A 13,838-nucleotide genomic window follows, 5' to 3' on the forward strand; every position below is an offset into this window, starting at 1 on the left:
AATAGGATGAAAAGTAAACATATAATGTGTCAGATATTCCTAAATGTGAAGAAGTAAAAAAAAAAAAAGAAAAGAAATACCAGGACAGCGGTTGAGATGACATTTTAGATAGGATGGCCCAAGAATGAGAAAAGAGAGAAAGAGGGAAATGTCAAGGATGACATCATGGCATTTGGTCTGAGCGACCAGAAGAATTACCTGGAAGGAATTGGGTTCAGAGTGTGTTCAACTATCAGGAAATATCAGGTTTTAGACCCATTGCCTATTTTCAGTATGAGATCAAGGGGAATGTCGAGAAGATAGTTGGACACTTGGATGTAGAGGGAGACGTGTGGATTGGAGAGATCGATCCGGGAAACAACCTCCCGATGCTGGTTAAAGTCATGTGTCTGGGTGACTTTAAGATCCCCAGGGTGCAAACAGGTAGGAGAAGAGCAGAAGGTCTAAGCCCTGCAAAGGTCAGGGAGACGGAGAAATCTGCAGAGGAGCTGGGAAGCCAGAAGAAAAACCCAGACAATGTGACATCCTGAAAACCAAGGAAAGAGAACATCTGAAAGCAGAGCATCATGCCTGTTAAATGCTACTAGGGGAAAAGGGACTCAGGGACTCAGAAATGGCCACTGGATTTGCAACACGAAGGCTAATGATAACTGAGATGGATGGTGGCTTTAGGAAACTAAATCGCAGTGGACTCAGGCAAAAAGGGAAAAGAGAAATTGGCTTCTTAAGCATTAGGCGCTTTCCTCCAAACCTTTCTTTTATTGAGTGGATTGGCAATAAGTATTTTTTTTTTCACCAAAGAAATAAATGCGTTGTTTTCTCAAAAAAAAAAAAAAAAAAAAAAAAAAGGATTTGAAAGACACAAGGACACTTGTTTAGCTAAGGTGTTACTTGAGCAGCTTGGCAAAGGCAGTCTCATTTCCAGCAAGACCAGTGGCAAAATTCCTTCAATAAGGATGTTCCAAAACAACGCTCAAGTTAGCTTTCAATCCAAAAATCTTGAGGCATTTTTTTTTCCCTTGAAAATGGTAGGCTGGAGTATGATTACTGAAAAATCCTGGAAAGCTAGCATTTTCTTTTTTTAGGAATAATCTCCTGAAAGCTTTTTCTCATGTATAAGTTCCAAAATACCAAAGTCAACATCATTTTTCTTTTCGTTTCCATAGCCCTTCATGGAAAATATTTCTCAACCTGGGAGCGAGTCAAATTTGCACTCTGGAAAAATAAAAGCTACATCAACCTCAAGTACTACAGAGAAAAAAGTCAGGAGACATATCTTCAAGTAGTAGATCCTCGGCTCAATTAAGAAGTTTCTGTGCCAAAAGACAAGTAACAGTGTGTGTTCTCTACCTGCAAATGCAATAGTACAGGGGGCTCCCGTTTGAGACAATTAAAGGGATTATACTGCGGTAAAAAGTATTAACAAAATCTCACGAATGATAGCCGCCCCTTGGCTTTCTAATAATGCCTCACTCCCTTTCTGGTGAATGAGAAGCACATGGGTGTCTGCCAAAGTGCCCTGTAATCAATTTCTGACTACTGGAAAGTTTCTTTTGCATGAGAGGAAAGACAAAAACATGAGCTTTGGCAGTAGAATTTTGATACATTTAAGAAAGCGTAGATCTGATGCTGTTTAACTCCTGAAATGCCAACCAGTGTTGTTAGAAGTTCTGCGTCAATAGGAAACGGGGTCCTCTCTTCAATCATCATTTGATATCCACATGGGCAACACCTTTGTAACTTGGATTGTCATCCATCAGCTCTCCTGTGATCAAGAAGTCCCAATTCAACATTGAGTTCCTGAAGTCTAATATTTAACAAATGTGCAGCCTTGATCCCATGCAATCCTCTTCACAAGTCAGAAAATGGAGACCACTGCCTTCCTCGAAGCCCCCCAGTGACTTGTGATTATGACTGATACACAGCTCCGAGTCTACACAGTTGTCATTGTGTTTCTCACTCCACAAAGCTGCATCCTGTTCCAGACCTCTTTCAGCAAGGTTAAGTCAGTTTGCCAATCTAACACGGCAACACTTGCCTTAATTGCGGATAACCATTCTTAAAAGGCATTTAAGGCATATACTTAGGTCTCATAATTAGCTAAAATGAGCACCCCAAACTTGTAGCATTATTAAACTACAAAATCACCTCAAATTTTAGTTATACTTTCAGAAATTATGGAAACTTGAATATAGTCATAGACTATATCTATTTTTCCATTAAAATGGTAATTTGCTTAATTGAAAACGGGCAAATTAAAGAGGCTATGAACTTACGTTTCGTGGCTCAATGCAAGGTTTGCAAATTTAACAAATTTATCCATAGGATATACTTACACTGAAAAGCCATCAGCTGTTTATCTTACAGTCAAATTTAACTGGGTCTTCCGTATTTTATCTGGCAACCCAGAACAGCATCACAAAACAAAATTCATCACAAACATGAACAGTATTTATGCGATTCCTTGCTGGAATGGCGAAAGGAAAAAAAAACCTTGCTTTAAGATAGCACTATTTTTTAAAAACATGATACAAAACTCTTTCTAAACTGAACCCAGAAGTAATAGTTAAGAAAAGCAGTGATTTCCAAATGTGGTGCTACACCTAAGGGTCTACACCTTAGCGTCATCTGTGCCCTGCTAGACTTGCAAACCCTCGGGTCCCACCCAGAGCTCCCGAATCACAGACCTGGGGGGTGGGGCCTCGCAATTCTGATACATGGTCAAGTTTGAGATCCACCGACTAGTGAGCTCTTTGGCTTGCATTAACATCTCAAACCAACCAGAAAACCCTTACCAATTTAAGAACCTAAGTTGTGATTGTTGGGGGTTGTCATTGTTCTTGTTCTCTGGCTTTTGTTTTTTATTATAGATGCCGAGAACTTGAAATCTGTCTTAATTAACCGAGGAGGATATGGGTCTGCAGAGTGGGGAGGGACAAAGAGAGAGTAAGGTTTTGACATCTTGTTTTATACAGACTTTCATCCAAGGGCTGGCCTGAGATAGTTTCCTGAGCAGCAGGATTATTTATTGACTACAACTTAAAGCCATTTTATCAAATGAGCTGCATTGTAAGGTCAGTTTCGCCGATAGCGGGGCCTCCTTATCTAAACAATGCTTTATAATGGTTCTTAAGTAAGAGCAGGTAATGAACATTCTGAAGCTGCTGGGGAAAATGTTAGATATGATGCTTTTGCTTTTTACTCACAGGAGTCTGGATCCAAGATGTAAATAAAGAAATGTTGTAACAAAGATCTTCTAAAACATTGGATGATCTGTGAACTACGGTCCTACGCTTAAGAACATTTTCACTTTGGGAGAGTTTGGTTGGGTAATATATTATCTTAATTATGTTAACAAGGAACTAAATATCCATGGGCTCAACATACGTACTTCATGTATCCTAACGATATTAAGTTAGAATTGTATCACCAGATGATAAAAAGGTATCACCTCACTGGGATCAAAGATCTTTTCTATCTTTTTGTTTACTTTAAATTTTGGCATGGTCTAAGGTTTTTTATCAAACAAGCATATGTTTTATTTGTTTTTTAGACAAAGGAATAAACATAAATCAGCTTTGATGTTATTAACCTCTTTGTCACTATTCCTTTTTGAGGTTTCTTTCTTAGGTTCTACATGTAGGAAATGACTACTGTTTATACATGATGTAATATCACCTTTTGCAACATAGCATTATATCTTCATTCAAAGAGGTCTGATTAAATGTTTCATTAAATATTTATAATGTTACCAGCATAATACATATTAAAGACAAATAAATACAGATGTGTATAACTGTATTTACAATATAGTTTTATAAATATATATATTGCATAGATATCACATCTGTCAACATTTACACAAGATTATAATCATCTAGATGACGTTGTGGTTTCCTACGCTAAGCATATACCATGGCCATGGAGAACTGTTCAGTAAATATACTGGCTGCTAACCCAGAAAGTCTCAAGAAAATGAGCTAAGGACTATGATGTCAGACAAGGTGCCTTCCCAGATCCTGATGACAAACACAGGGATTATAACTGAAGGACGAGCAACTCATACACATGAAGACTTTTCCAAAAACATAGCATGACAGAACGATACCCATCACAATTTGAGTTAATAGCCAATTTCCAATATGAACCCTTGAACTAAAACTCGAAGGGTAGGACATGCTTCCTTGACAAGTGGGTCCATGCATAAATTAGAAAAGGATCAGTTCTTCCAGACTTTGTTAATTTCTCCAGGATGAATCCAATCCTCACCAAAATTCTGCAAGTCTTCTCTGGTCCAGTGTCCTCGAGAGTGTGGCACGCAATGAAACTTGGTGAGCGGCCCTGATGACCAAGAAGATGACAATTGGTCACAGAGGCCTAGAGTGAGCTAACCAGGTGCTCATGCATTTGAAGTAAGAGGTGTTTGGGTTAGTCTTATGGTGAAACTTGACAAATTTTTAAAAACTGGAACAGTTGCTACTGTGCATAAACCTGTGAAGTTCATTCAAAGAAAAAAGAAAAAGGAAGAAAGAAAGAAAGAAAAGAAAGAAAACCAAATATTCCCCTTTAGTTATACACTGACTTTAGCTGAAAGTAATGTGAACAGTAATAAACTGCATCTGTTTGTAAATACAATTCCCTAATTCTATCATTCCCGAAGCCAGAAACAGCTATGACAAATAATTATCTTTGTGCCGCTCAAGCATGAAGAGCCCAACATTGTTTTGAAACCTTATTCCAGCTAACTTCAAGCAGAGTCCTCTAAATTCCCTTGATTATGAATATGTTACTCTCCCTTGTAAAGCAGAGGAGAAAGTATTCTAGAGGGTTTGAGCCACATGTGTTTCCTACAACTCATTTCTCTGTGAAAAGAATTTCATCTCTATGACAAATCACAAATTCATTAATATTTTTTATGGCCCAACAAGTTAAGACGTGCTTTTGTAGGTAACATGAAAGCAAAGGAACTTGCTTTATTGTATCAAATGCTCCAATATTTGCCAAAAATTATTAGACCTAAAAATGCTTCCACTGAACAAATAAAACTACAGCGAAACTAGAGAAAAAAAATCATTAAAAAAAGAATGATTGATTCCAGTATTAGTCCTAATGTTTAATTTGGGTTTAAAAAGTATTTCAGTTGAAACGTTCCAATGATGTAAATTGCCTTCTTGCTAAACTGAACTCGAGAGCATACAATGCATTTCTTTAATGATGAAGTGTTTCTATAGATTTTCTCATAGCCCAATTTTTGTAACTAGTGTTCACAGACTACTGAGGTAGTTTGATTAAAAATGCTCACATGACTAAATTCTATTTCACATGGCAAAGTACATTCTGGATAGTGAGTCATTTTATTTTTGTTCAAGAGAGAATAGTTTGACTCTGAAGGCTGAGCAGAAAATTTAATCTTGACTTGTAAAATGTGGCATGAAATGCTATGAAATTAAGATGTAAAATGCTGCCAAAAGAGGTTTTCAAAGAAATAAGAAGGAAAAATGTTCCACTGGACTGAACTCCTCTCTTCTTGATGTTGACGTGCCTGTGTGTTGTGAGAGATGTGTGCCCAGGAAAGACAGTGATGTTTGGGATGGGTCGGAAATCTGGGCGTGGAGGACAGTGGGCCTGAGCGTTCCCAGATGCCCAGCTCTCTGGACCAAACCAAATTCATGTTTCTGAGAACTCCAGTTCCATTCAGGGCACTGAACATGCTTTCAAGCAGTCACTCAGAACAGGCCAAGGTCCCAGGAGTGGCAAGGATTGCAAAGAAGAGGAAAACGCCCTTGGATTTTGCAGCGTCTGAAGGATCATGTGTGGGCAGGAAAAGGGGAGAGAGAGAAACCAGAGAAAGTCACTTTGGGTCTTAATATGGATGATGATAAAAGCCACTGCGAGCAATCTGTATTTACTTCATTTGATGGTCACTGAGGAGCGCCAGAAGGTGTCCCAGGGGAGTGGAGACATGGTGAGAGCTAGCTTGTCAACCAGGGAGAGAAGCTGGAGGAAAAGCAAGGATGTGGGAGAGAGTGGAGTGAACTAGGGAAAAGATCAGTGATGTCTGATTCATCTATTAGTAACAAGCTCCAAGCTTCTCCAAGTTCCACTCCTTGCTATAAGGAGCTTATGGAATGACAATGTGGGCATCTGGTTGATAACCAACTGCCACTTATCTATACAGGGAGATACCTTTACAAGTTATACATAGAATTTTAACTAGACCTCATTTTTCACATGGGAAAGCTGAAGATCAAGTGATTAAGTACACCCGATTCCAGTCTTACTACATTTCCCACCCACGCCCGTGCTGCCACCTGAAGTACTGTTAGCAGCTTGTATGGTCAAAGCCATGCTTCTCAAGAGTAAGAATCACATGGAGATCCTGTTAAAATGTGCTCAGCCTGGGACCTGTACTGAGACTCTGCATCTAACAAGTTCCCAGGTATTGACGATGCTGATGGTCCACCAACCACACCTTGAGTACTAAATGAAGTATTAAAATACTTTCTTTTTGCAGCATGTATCACAAGGAAAGTGGTTAGAAGGTGGGCAGAAATAGATCCACTATGCATAAAAGTAGGATCTTCATTAAAAATAGTAATGATAATAATAATGCCTCACATTTATTCAGTGTGTTATAGTACACAAAGGTCTTTTAGAACATTAGTTCTTTTGTCACTCTCCAAATTACCTATATATTCAACCACTATCATCTAACATGTGTGTATAAAATTGAGATCGTTTATATATTTATTTTCCCTAAAAGTTTTTATTCAGAATGACATCTAGTGATGACTAAAACTTTCAAAGAGTTGCCTGTCTATAATGAAAATTTTTAGGTTCTTCTGGATCATACGGAAAGTAAGTAGAAATGCATCCTCGGGGCGCCTGGGTGGCTCAGTCAGTTAAGCATCTGCCTTCGGCTCATGTCATGATCCCAGGGTCCTGGGATCGAGCCCCGCATTGGGCTTCAGCGGGAAGTCTTCTTCTCCCTCCGCTGCTCCCCCTGATTGTGCGCTCTCCCTCTAATAAATAAATAAAATCTTAAAAAAAAGAACTGCATCCCCAATTGCCATGTTGCCCTAAAATCAGAACTCCAACAAAAAGATGTGAATTCAAAGCCTTTTGCATACGTATATCTGCCAAAGTATATGGATTTTTCCATAGGCGCATTTCTTAGTGAGGAAAAGTAGGTTGCAAGAATAGAAATTGCCATTTAAGAATTTTCCCCCCTCAGAGCATTTACATCAGTTATTTCCATACAGATTTTTCTAAGAGTCATGTCCAGATAACAAAGTATTGAAGAAGAGAATTAGGAGTTTTCTTTAAAATTGTATACCAGATTTATCTCCTATAAGATGGATCAAGAAAGACAAAGTAAGAGTCCAACTGACCAACAGGAAAATTCAACATACATTGCATTATTAAAAAAAAAAAAGTCAAGTCTACCAAAGGAATGAGGAAGCATGAAGAAGGGCCAATGTTTCAAACAAAGAAAGTATGATAAAACCCTATCTTTAGGCACTGCCACTTAGTCCGTGAAATGTGGGCAGCACGGAGTAAGAGAAATGGAAAGCCAGACATGCAGACCCAGGTCAGGATGCTTCTCTAGTGACTGGAGCACACATCTAGCTGGGCTGGGATCCTGGTGATGAGGATTTCTCAGCTATTCCAATTTCCATCTGCTTCCTCCCTTCTCTGATCACAATAAATGGGATTCCCAGAGCATATACTCACCTTTGATTATTTAAAACACATAAATGTACCTTTTGACCTCTTCTTTCCCTGAATGAACCAATTCTAACTCTACTAAAGATTCAATGGAAAATAGAAAAATGGGGTAGAAGCAGGCTCAGCAAAAAGTGGAAGGCGCAGGTACCACTTAGGTGGATCTGTCTCTCTGTTGTGAATGTGTCCCCCTAGAGGTCCCACAACAAGTTCATAAACTGGCTGAAGAAGCTTTTCAGTTTCTCTTGATTTTCTAAGCCGTTCGATTCTCGGGTATCTACCCTATCTGTGGTTAGGTCAGTTTTCTTTCGACATGGGCACGGTCCAAAGTTGAAATGCATTTTTCTTTTAAACTCTTGGGCCAAAATATAGAAGATTCTGTGATACCATTTTGAACTTGTGTAAATACATGAAAGATAAAACTTTGGTCTGGAACTCTCGGTTTTGGGCAAAATGTGTCCAAGGCGAGTAGGTAAACTTTTAGCTGCCTGGCTTGTGATTGAAGAGGCTGCTGATGCCATGCACTTGTCTGGGGTCATAGCTCCATGCCTTCTTGGTGTCCCAACGAAGAGCAAAAATTCCAATTTAAATATTATATGACTTCTTTTTGTTTAATGAGGATGGGGACCTTGAAAATCACTAAGTTGTTAAAAATGTGGGTGTGTCAGCATGCCAGGGAACATGGGAGGGGCTCACAATTGAGATCCCATGGGTTTCCTTTTGCCTCTTCCCCAAATCACGGGGTGACTGTCGGGAGAGCATCATTTTCTCTTCCGGAGAACATAGCCCCCCTCTGGCCCTGTGATGTGCTGTCAGCTCTTCATATAAAGGGAAACCAGACCAGACATAAAGTTCCCCCATCTCACTAGTGATGCTTGTAAACTTTGGGAAAAGGAAAGGGAACCAAAACGTATAAATGAATGGTCCACCTCCACTACCCAGTGAATGGCCATACAGGCTAACATAAACAGTAACAAAAGAGCCAAAAGGACCAAAACAAACCAATACAGTAAGCATTGTGAATGTTTTGTAGATATATTGGCCCATGTGTTGTGTGTTTAATCTTTCTAGGTCCTGGGCTTTAGCGTCCCCACTTCTTGTATGTGTATGCAGGCTGTAGTTAAACATTCCAGTCATGACATGCTCCCCCCACATCACCCCCAAAAAGGTTAAGAATTAACTGAAGTTGTAATTTACCAAGAACCGATGAATGAAAATCCTCAATAAGGAGTACACAGGGGAGTGGATACCATGCAGGACATAAATGATTCTGTTCCAAAAAAGTTGTTTGGAAACTGAAACACATTTTCCATAGGAATTTTTTACTTATGATGGGACCCTGAGAAATCCACTCAGTTAAAAATCTAACTGGATTAGAGCCCTGTGAGTACAACCCCATCTAACCAGCATTTGAGAGAAACGCGTTCAGATTCCCGACTTGGCACTGCGGGAACTTGCAGGGTGGTCCCCAGGCTGAGCACCACCTGCGGGAGCCAAGGAGGCTGAGGGTAGCAGGACGCTCAGGACCAGGCTGGGAACAGTCATGGGGGGAGGGAGGGTTGCGTCTCAGCCGCCATCACAGCACAGTTTTACCCTCACAGAGTTTCTTTTCCTCCACCCCCCGCCGTCATCCCTTCTACACAGCAAATCCCTGGGGACACTGTCCTGTGCCATCTGTACCCTTAGCTTCTCAGCTCTCTGGAAACCTGACCTCCTCCCCTAAGTTCAGAACTCCACTGAAGTCACTCGGGACCACTCCCTTGTTGGAGTCCACAGTCTCTGTTCCAGCTCTGCTACTTCGGTCTTCCTCCGGAGAGTTGGCACTGGCCACCTGCACAGGTGTCCCCTAAAGCTGCTGCGCATCTCAGCCTGTGCCTTCTAGTTCCCTTCATTGTCTTCCTCCTCACGTTTGCCCATTCAGTGTTGGGTCTCCTAAGCTCTCTGTCCTCTCTCTGCCTCTCAGCCTGCACCCTTTTCCCTCACCATGGCACCCACCTGGGGCCCCGCCCCCTTCCTGCACCATGGCACCCACCCTGGGGCCCCGCCCTCCTCTTGCACCATGGCATCCACCCTAGGGCCCCGCCCTCCTCCTGCGCCATGGCACCCACCCTGGGGCCCTGCTCCTTTTTTGTACCATGGCACCCACCCTGGGGCCCCGCCCCCTTCCTGCACCATGGCACCCACCCTGGGGCCCTGCTCCTTTTCTGTACCATGGCACCCACCCTGGGACCCCGCCTTCCTCCTGCACCATGGCATCCACCCTGCGGCCCCGCCCTCTCCTGGTAATAGCGACTATAAAATGGAAAGCAACAACAAAATTCTATTCAATAAATAGTAGTTGTTATGGACATTAATTTTTAAAGTAGTAAGTTATTTTTTCCTATAATTTGTAATTTTAAACATCTCTTCGATGTTTTCTTAAAAACAAACCCGTTCCCAAATTGAATCAGCTTACCCTTCTAATGATCCTAACTTGGAGAAAAAACAGATATACCAAATCTAGTTTTGTCACCCAGGCCTGACAAGTATCCTATGAAGCGTTTTCCTATTCTCCTTGACCCCTAACTTAAGATTCCAATAGCTTCACCCAGCATTCCTCAACTTCCTTGTCCTCAACCATCCCAGCTGCTCCTCCTTAGTCAGTACCTCTGTAAAAGTACAATTCGTTATGACGTTATGAGATAACAGAAATGTTAATTGTGTTGATAGAAATTCTATTCCTGCGTACTTAGTCTCTCTCTCAGGGAAGCACTGGATCCTCAAGAGCAGGGAGGATATTTTCTGCTGCCATGAAACTTCTTACAGTCATACTACAGACCTCTGTATGGGACAGCTTCTTGCTGCTTGACTAGCTGCTTTGGAGGCCGAGGCCGGGTCCCCAAAGCTGGTGGACGCCTCTGGCCAGACCCGAGTTGAGGTACAGCTCCCACCAACGTAAGAGATTCTAGACCAATACAGCTTCACGATTTGCTCCGACTGATTCATCTGGACATTTTCAACTTTTGCCTTTGATTTCACAAGATTATTCACACACCAAAAAAACCCTCCGTTTTTAAAATTTTACCCTTTCCTTGCTTCCGAGAGCATGTTAAGTTACAAAGATGCGTACGATATAACAAAAAATTAATTAATATAGGTCATGAAAATCTAAAAGTAACTTAAAAGGTTGAAAAGTGAAATGGAATCTGGAGTGAAGTCAGATTGCAAAATGCTTGCCATAAATTTCCTGCACCTCCCTGGAGCCGGACCACAAACCCGGACTGAAGTGTTCTAGAATAAGCAGATGCAGGAGTTACCTGCTCTGAAATTACAAACAAAGCAGTTGCTCAAAAGGACCACAGGCCTTTCTAATATTAAAGAAAAAGAAAAAGAAGAAGATAGCAGGAGAGGAAGAATGAAGGGGAGTAAGTCAGAGGGGGAGATGAACCAGGAGAGATGATGGACTCTGAAAAACAAACTGAGGGTTCTAGAGGGGAGGGGGTGGGGGGATGGGCTAGCCTGGTGATGGGTATTAAAGAGGGCACGTTCTGCATGGGGCACTGGGTGTTATGCACAAACAATGAATCATGGAACACTACACCAAAACAAATGATGTAATATATGGTGATTAACATAACAATAAAAATTTATTAAAAAAATATTAAAAACTGAAGAAATTTCTCCTGTGGGTTTCAGGGGATGAACATAATTCTATGAATAACAATGATTTTAAGAACAACATCCTTTCAAAACTGATCTTCATTAACTCATTTGAGAAATACACTCGCATGGTACAATAAAGGTGATGGTCTAAAGCAAAACCAACATCCATATTTATAGTCTTCTGTTTTTCTGGAATACAGTGATCAGTCATGCACCTCTTTGGCAAGGTACATCACACTCTGTGATGTATGAATGAAAGACATCTTACTTGCAGAAAAAAATGCAATTGAAGTATATTTTCTACGTGCCACATCCTTGCATTCTCGTTTTTTGATATAATGAGAAAAGAAATGCAAAGATGAGGCATGTGAAACACATACTTCAACTGTGTTTATTTCTGCAACTAAGGTGTCTCTCATTCGTATATCAAAAAAGTAATTTTTAAAGCACTTCGTCTGAATTTTGGTGTTCCTTAAAAACATCTTATCCATCAATAGATTCGATTTTTTTTCCTTTAACATACAAAAATATTTATAACAGATACTATCAAGTTGACCTCCTGCTTGCCTCACTGGATTCATGGCAGTACAATAACGAAGGAATTCAGGGAACAGACTCAAAATTAATCAGCAATTTGAACTTTGAATGATCATGGCTTTGTGCCTGTTTGGGAAACATGATTGCTGGATTTAGAGACGGATAAAGACAAACCGCTCTGCTCCAACAAACCATTCTTCTGAGAAAATTGAACTGTTCTTTTTCCAACGGGGTAATGATACCTAATCCATCGAGATGTAAAAACTATAAAAAAAGGCCTCTTTACAGAGCACTCGGTCAGCTGGTTAAAGAAAGTGAGCAGTGTTCTTAATGGAAGATAAACGGTTGCCCTATAGGGTTTTATCTGTCATACTAATCTCAAAAAGCGTCTCACATAAAACTAGAGTTAAAAAGACTGTCAAGGCAGGCCGCACCACTCCATAAACGAATATCTGGAGCTTAGCTCCCAAGCCCTGCACATGCGAAATGTTTAAAATATTTGGAAGAAAGCTTTTCCTTCCACATTAGTCCAGGCATACTCAGTGAACCCGATGTGAGATAATCCAAAACAATTCAGGTTCAACAAAGGTTGGGAAAATATTGTAGTAGACATAAAGCTTTGATGGAGAGTTTCTTTGATCTAAAGATTATAAAATACACCGTTTCTAATCTGACAAATTTTGAGCTGCAAAGCACAGTATCTAAACATTCCTCTTTTGTCATAACAGTTTAATCCCTTAAGAATGTGATTTAAACCACTGGGGAGCAAAGGTTACCATGAGATTTGTATGAAAGAGGAAAACTGCCTTGGATACCTTGATAGAAGTATGTGAGGGTCATTAAATTATATAACAATTGGCTTTTCCAGGTCACCTTTGGTTCAAGATGTGCCGAATGCCTCTCTTTCCCTTACAATTAGGCAAAAGATGAAATAGGTCTCTTCTCTCTCTCTCTCTCTCTCTCTCTCTCTCTCTGTGGTGTTACCTTAATGTCTACCTTTCCATTTCCTTTTTTTTTTTTTAGCTGAAGTTGAAATTTCCTTGGTGACACAAAACAAGTGTATGTAACCCCCAAGACCCAAAATTAAATTCTTTATAAAAATGATGCCAAGTTGCAATTATGTGCTTTCCATCCATAGAAGTTTTCCCAAAAATGTATTTATAGTATTTTAAACAGCAATACCAAAGGGGAAACACAGGAATGGCCATCGATTGTGACAAAACGGATACGATCGTTTTTCACGCGACGCCAAGTGAGGTTTAAACGCTCACTGTGACCAAATGCACTTTCTTGTGCCCTCTGATGGAAGAGACCTGATGCTTCTGAACACATGAAGACAAAAACATATTAACCACAGTTACCTTAACGTTCTCCAACTACTCAGCTAGATAGAGCTGGGGTCTAAGTATGCTAAATATCTGACTGTCTGATAATTGGTCATTAAGAACTTGGGCATAACTGATGCATCCCCCCGTGTTAAGTGTCTCTCTTTGGGATTCCAATAGAAATAGATGATCGATGATGCGCTCATGTGGGAGGCAGAGCCTAGTCAGAAGTGGTGTTTGGTATTTAAATTAAAGATGTGCATTGCATCCCTCTTCCTCCTATCACTTTTTGCTGCGAGAAGGGGGAAAGAAGGTTGGCTAGAGTGGAGAGATTTAGAGCTTCATTCAGTAAATGCTTCTTCCCAGCCCCCACAACTCCAGATGGTTTTGAAAGCCTAGAAAACATGCATTCTATTTCTCCCAGAAGTGCAGAGTTAGGAGGAATCTTGCAAAATCATCTGCTCCAAGTAGCCAGATTTATGTATATAAATGTCTAGATGCTTCAGGAAACAGATACTCTTTTCTTAAATATTTTATAAGCAAATTAACCCATAAACCAAGCTTGCCAGATGACTAATTTGACATCTATTTCTCAGGAATAGGTACCAG

At 40.5% G+C, this 13,838-nt stretch overlaps 1 long non-coding RNA gene across 1 annotated transcript in view; it reads right to left on the reverse strand.

Moving 5' to 3' along the window:
* Window positions 1-4,216: 4,216 nt before the first annotated feature.
* LOC113920721 overlaps window positions 4,217-13,838 on the reverse strand; it is a 42,701-nt gene continuing 33,079 nt past the window's right edge. The window contains exon 3 of the long non-coding RNA XR_003519353.1: window positions 4,217-4,341. This is a non-coding gene — a long non-coding RNA (uncharacterized LOC113920721). The remainder of the gene's footprint in view (window positions 4,342-13,838) is intronic.

The sequence above is a fragment of the Zalophus californianus genome, chromosome 3 (genome assembly GCF_009762305.2).
Source record: "Zalophus californianus isolate mZalCal1 chromosome 3, mZalCal1.pri.v2, whole genome shotgun sequence".
NCBI lineage: Eukaryota > Metazoa > Chordata > Mammalia > Carnivora > Otariidae > Zalophus > Zalophus californianus.